Source organism: Saccostrea echinata, unplaced genomic scaffold (genome assembly GCF_033153115.1).
Source record: "Saccostrea echinata isolate AGI-Se365-2 ecotype Australia unplaced genomic scaffold, CSIRO_AGI_Sech_v1 ptg000002l, whole genome shotgun sequence".
Taxonomy (NCBI): Eukaryota; Metazoa; Mollusca; class Bivalvia; order Ostreida; family Ostreidae; genus Saccostrea; species Saccostrea echinata.
The window spans coordinates 23,238,051-23,244,766 of record NW_026889751.1 but is presented as its reverse complement, the minus strand read 5'-3'; the positions used below and the strand labels follow the sequence as shown (position 1 = coordinate 23,244,766).

Genomic DNA, 6,716 nt, shown 5'->3' with positions numbered 1-6,716 from the left:
AGATCACGAAACGTTGAAATGCGTAGGAAACGAAAGGAACCATGTGAAAAACCATTCAAAAGACAACGTCTAATGAAAAAAGATAAGAAATTTTCTGCCGATTAATGCTGTGTAACTAGAGAAGGGACATGTTATGAATCTAATATGGAAGGATGATCTTGATCGTAATAAAGTACACACCCTGAAGATTCTGCCACCCCGAGTGCACCAATGCAAAATCTTCACATCTACCATATGGGAAAACCTATACCTACATATATTTTGATATGGAAACCGCTGGATTGGGTGTGTGAATTATTATGTGAATTTCTAAAATTCATTTTCATACCAATGTTACAATTTATTATTTTAATATTTAATGTCACTTGTTTTTATCGACATGTTGTCAATCCGAGTTTCCTCCATTAGTTGGGAACGTTAAGATAACAAATAATCTTATACGAAAGATTGACACATTAACAGGCATTTCCCAAAAATATTACATTGTAAGTAATCTACTATTTATGTTATTCTGACATTATAAACAGTCGTATGATCTTCCAACTGACATAACTCCAATTCCCGCGGATCTTGCATTGTTTTTATTGCATCGAGATCGCTTAGCACAATAAACTTCCGGTGCAGATCTAATTGCGGGAAAGGGGAGCGGATCGTACGTCATTTCTTCAGCAACGAAATACGATATAAACAGCGGTCAGCTGTCATCTGGAGCATTCTGCTCAGCTGCCTCAACTGACGAGGACTAAACAACTGGGAATATGGAAACTCAGAGCAGATGGGTAATTAATTAATTTATTTATTTATCCCAAATTAATTTATGAATATTGGGAACTGAAGCCTGTTAATTAAAATTTATTTAATCTAAATAGGTTAACACTACACAGAAAACATATATCGGGTATTCCCACACTTGCGAAAAACTTCATATGGGATATTAAAATCCCATTCTTATTGATTTATTGGAAATATTTGCTTTTATAATTTATTACCGCTCAATAATCCATTCTTGACAAAATAAATAATTTAATAAAAGTTTTGTACAAAAAGTTATTTGGTATTATATTTCTATCTAATATACAGACTTGGGAGACCCACCAGTTACAATCGCCTACTTCATAGCAAAAAGGGTGAAACGTAACATTGGTGTCAGAAGTGGGATCATTGTAATTTAGAATCCCATACTTTGTTTGGATAGAAAACAAATAGTTTAACATTTATAAAATTTTATTTGACCCAATTTGAACGCTTTTTTGTAAAAGAATTATTTAAAAGAAAAATGTCCCAAAATAACGGCAACTTAGAAGACTCTGGAGAAATTGTTTTTAATCCGAGATCTTGTATGGGATCACCCAGATTATCCAGAGATGACCATGTTTCATCTTCTCCCAAACAGGCATCAGTGACCCATCAATCTGAAAACATAAATGAACAATTGTTAAATGCCATGCACAATATGAACAAGGAATTTTTATGCATGAAACATGAAGTTGGGCAACAAATAAATGAAGTAAGACAAGAATCCCAAAGATTATGGTCAGAAATTTAGAAACGCAAACAAAAAGATGAAATAAGTAGAAAACCCACTTCCCAATCTCTGAATGGGTATGGGGAACCTATTGACCATCCAGATATGGGTATGCTCTGTGGAGCAAACAAAGAAAAAAAGAAAATTTCAATCCCATAACTACCCATGGGAAATCAGAACTTATAGATCAAAATGAGAATACCTGTGTTTCTACCAGGCTAGCTAATGTGGCACCTGCATCCAAATCTCCCACTGGCATAAAACCCCAAACCTTCGACGGGAGAGATGACTTTAACGAATACTTGACACAATTTAACATACTTGCTACACTCCATAATTGGGATCCTCAACCTAAAGCACTATGCCTTGCAAGTAGTTTAACAGTTGGGGCTAGAGCAGTTTTGACAGAGGTAAATGAATCCCAGCGACATAATTTTGAATCTTTAGTAAGGGCTCTAAATACCCGCTATGGATCTGTAGAACGGTCAGAAATGTATCGTGCTCAATTAAAGGGTTTAGTAAGGAGAAACAATAAATCTATTCCTGAACTTTCCCAATCAATAAGAAAACTGACAAGAAAGGCATATCCAACAGCAGACCCAGCTGTGACAAACACCTTGGCTCTAGACCACTTTATCGATGTTCTAACAGATTCTGACATGCGCCTGCAATTGCGGAAATGAGACCAAGGGACATCAATGAAGCCGCAATATTGACAATCCGATGCGAAACCCACAAACAAGCTGACGCCCAAAGGGCTCACTCAATTAACAATGTAAAAGTTACCCAAGAACAAGAATCAGATATTGTTGGGGCTATCAAGAAAGCTATAGGGGATGGCTTACAAGAGAGATACAAAATTTTGTAAAGTTTAATCAGGGACAGCGAGCCCATTTCAACAATCCCCCAAATCGACCTCCCTATATTGGAAATAAACCCAATCATAAATGGGATAACAATGTCAATCATTCACGACAAAATTTCACCCACAACAAGAATCCAACAAACTACCACACGTCGGGTTCGGGGGTCGAATGTCGACAGAAATCTGGGGTAGACCCCAAGCGACATCATTAGAAAATAAAAAGTTTAAGCAAAGAGGCTAGTTCAGTCAGACTCAATGAAAAATTTGAAAATGAAACTGAAATTCGATCTCCAATAAAGAATGATTCAAAAGAAATTAGAATAAATGACATTGTGAAAGTTGGGAATGATGGAATCTATGTAGTAGGGAAAATAGAAAACAAATTGATATCCATGTTAGTGGATACTGGGGCTAGTGTGACAGTACTCAGCTCTAGTGTTGCCAGAAATCTGGGTAAAGATAAATTGACACCATCTTCTATCAATTTGACATCGGCAAATGGGCAAAATATTTTAGTTTAGGTGGAAATCCCATTAAGTATAAGCTTGGGAAATGTTACGGTTACTCACAATGTGTTGGTAGCAGATATCCTTAATGACTGTATATTAGGGATAGATTTTTATGGCAACAAAAACTTGTGATATATTGCTTAAGAAAAGGAAATTGAAAATCAAGGGTACAGAGATCCCTTGCTTTAATAGAGAAGAAATGAAAACCCAGTTAGCAAAATAACAATTGCTGAGGATATAGAAATACCTCCAAAAAGTGAGTTAGTGGCATCTGGGAAAGTAGAAAACCCATTATTTCGTGGGGAAATTGCTATTGTAGAACCTACTACAAAATTTATTGAGAAGCATGAAGTGCTTATTCCCAAAACTTTGGTTAAGGTTAATACCGGGGGAAATATCCCTATACGGTACACCAATTTAAATGATCAAAGTATTAAGATCTACAAAAGGACTGTTGTTGCCAATATTGAAAAAGTGAATCTTGTATACATTCCATAAATTCCCTTAACATTGACATCCAAAATGTGTGAAAAAATTTCCAAATTATTTGGATTCAAAACAAAAAGAAAAATTCATAGCCTTACTTTAGGAATTTCAAAATAGTTTTTCCAAAGATTTCTCTGACATGGGTCTGAATGAACTAGTAGAACACACTATAAATACGGGAAATGCAAAACCCATTAAGCAACCTCCTAGACGAATACCTCTTGCTAAATTTAAAAAAGCACAAAAAGAAATCAATGATATCTTAGATAAAAAGATTATTGAGTCATCTGACAGTCCATGGAGTTCTCCCATAGTCCTTGTTAAGAAAAAGATGGGACAATCCGGTTCTGTATAGATTACAGGAAACTTAACGACATAACAGATAAAGACAGTTATCCTATTCCCAGAATAGACGCAACTTTGGATGCTTTATCTGGGTCAAAATGGTTATCTACAGTTGACTTAAAAAGTGGGTACTGGCAAGTAAAAATGTCGCCAGAGGATAAACCCAAAACTGCATTTTCAATTCCAGGGGTGGTCATTGGCAATTTCTAAATATGCCATTCGGACCTAGCAATGCTGGTGCTACATTTGAAAGGCTTATGGAAAAAGTTTTATCTAACTTATCATGGAAAATCTGCTTAGTATATTTTAATGACATCATTATTCTTTCAAAAAATTTTGATGAGCTCATCTACAACTTTAGACAAGCTTTTACCAGATTAAAAGAAGCTAATTTGAAAACGAGTCCAAAGAAATGCACATTTTTACAAAAGGAAGTTTCATTCCTTGGGCATATTGTAAATGAACATGGGGTATCAACTGACCCATAAAAAATTGAGGCAGTAAAAAATTGGCCTATTCCCAAAAATGTTAGGGATATAAGAAGTTTCTTAGGACTTTGTTCCTATTACAGGAAATTTGTACATAGATTTGCAGACATTGCCAAACCTTTGCATAAGTTGACAGAGTCCCATCAAAAATTCTTTTGGGAGCCAAGCTGTCAAGATGCATTCGACAAATTAAAGAGAGCTCTTATTAGCTCTGATATCTTAGCATTCCGAAAGGATGAAGGTCTGTTCATCCTGGACACAGACGCCTCCAATACGGGTTTAGGGTCAGTCCTCTCCCAAGAACAAGATGGGGTTGTCAAGGTCATAAGCTAATTTAGCAAAACATTTAGTTCAACTGAGCGACGCTATTGTGCAACCCGAAGAGAACTTTTAGCAATAATGAAGTCAGTTAAACATTTCCATCATTATCTATATGGGAAACATTTCAAGGTCAGAACTGATCATGGGTCATTGACATGGTTATTAAACTTTAAAAACCCAGAAGGTCTGCTAGCCCGATGGTTCGAATCACTGTCCTCCTATGACTTTAAGATTGAACATCGAGCAGGTCGAACACATAACAATGCAGATGCCCTATCCCGTAGACCTTGTGTCGACCTAGATTGCAAACATTGCATAAGAGCTGAGACAAAGTATGGATCAGAAACTGTTGACAACACTAGTAATAAACATGTTAGAGCCATACCTGAATCATGCCAGGTCGTCACCCGATCGGGGAATCACAACACTGCTTTGACATCTACTTCTCAAGATCCTACAAAACAGTCATCATTTCAAAATAAGAGTTTAGAAGAAGTACAAGAAAATGACGCTGATATTAAAAAGGTTATAGCGTGGGTTAAACTTCTTGGGAAACTATATCAAATTTGAGTGAAACATGCAAATACTATTGGGTTAGATTTGATTCCCTCAAATGGCAAGACAACATTCTATACCATAAATGGGAACACATAACCCCAAAGTTCCAAGTAATTCTTCCCAGCTCCTTTGCCAAAAAAGTTTTGGATGAAATGCATAGGGGCATTACTGGGGGACAATTGGGTTACAAAAAGACATTATCAAAAGCCCAGGATAAATTTTTTTGGTACAAAATGTCTAATGACACTAAAATGCGACACTTGTGCTTCAAGAAAATCTCCCAATAAGTTACCAAAAGCCCCCTTACAAATTTATAATGTTGGGGTACCAATGGAACGCTGGGCATTAGACATATTGGGACCACTTCCCATTACTCATAAGAAAAATCCATACCTGTTAGTTGTAGGAGACTACTTCACAAAATGGGTTGATGCAATCCCCATGAAAAATAAAAAGGCTACTACAATATCCCAAAAATTACTGCAACATATAATACCTATCTTTGGAGTACCAATGCAATTACACTCCGATCAAGGTAAGATGTTTGAGTCTACTATATTCCAAGAATTGTGTAAACTACTGGGAATAGAGAATACCCGAACTTCACCCTATAGACCCCAATCTGACGGGATGATTGAAAGGGCTAATCGTACAATTGAAAATATATCGTCAGCTTTTGTTGATAAAAAAACAGAAAATTGGGATGAGTTAGTACCTTTACTCATGTTGGCATATAGATCCTCGGTACACGAAACCACGGGGGTGAGCCCAAATGACATGGTCTTTGGTCGACAAGTTGCACTCCCTATTGATCTAGTACTTGGAAGGCCTGACCCTGAAAGAAGCAAAATTTCCGAGAATGTTAGAAAATGTATCACAGAAAATGAACAAAATTTATAATTTTGCAAGGGAAAATATCAAATCAAATTCCCAGAGTTTGATAAGAGAGTATAATACAAAAATCCAACATAATCCCTATAAAATAGGTGATGCAGTATGGGTATACTATCCTTACCAAAATCTGGGTTTAGAACGAAAGCTATCCAGACATTGGGCAGGACCATTCAGAATCAAATAGAAAATAAATGACGTTCTCTACAAAATTCAAAAGCACCCTAGACATAAAGGGGATGTAATTCACCATAATAGATTGAAAATCTACAATGGGATGGTTTCAAGCATAAAAATTCTACACTGTTGTGTATATATATATATATATATAAATTCTACACTGTTGTGTATATATATATATATATATATATATATATATATATATATATATATATATATATATATGTCTAATACAGTATATATACAGACATATATATTGGCATATTGTTCAAAATTTGATTGACATATTATTCCAATTTTGATTGACATGATTTTACTGTTACTATATTATTATTGCACATAATATTACTATGACATGGTTCCAAGGGAACTAAGAAAAAAATATTTACTTCCACAGGTCAAGCGCTTTAAATGCTTACTTTGTAATGGGAGAGAATTCACGAACCAGATACACGCAGAACGTCACCAGACTGCTACCCATTCAGGATTTGGATATCAGTGCGATATCTGCCACTACATGTTGAGGTGGAAAGACCAAAAGCATTGGT

At 35.7% G+C, this 6,716-nt stretch overlaps 1 long non-coding RNA gene across 2 annotated transcripts; it reads right to left on the bottom strand.

The window, feature by feature from the left end:
* Window positions 1-1,238: 1,238 nt before the first annotated feature.
* On the bottom strand, window positions 1,239-5,926 carry LOC133201720 (uncharacterized). Of its 2 annotated transcripts, none has more exons than XR_009723132.1 (3): window positions 5,813-5,926; window positions 4,925-4,993; window positions 1,239-1,412 (listed from the first exon to the last, which is right to left on the bottom strand). It is a non-coding gene; the product is annotated as an uncharacterized LOC133201720 (long non-coding RNA). The 2 variants fall into 2 exon arrangements; XR_009723136.1 differs by having other exon boundaries at window positions 5,819-5,926.
* Window positions 5,927-6,716: the final 790 nt, after the last annotated feature.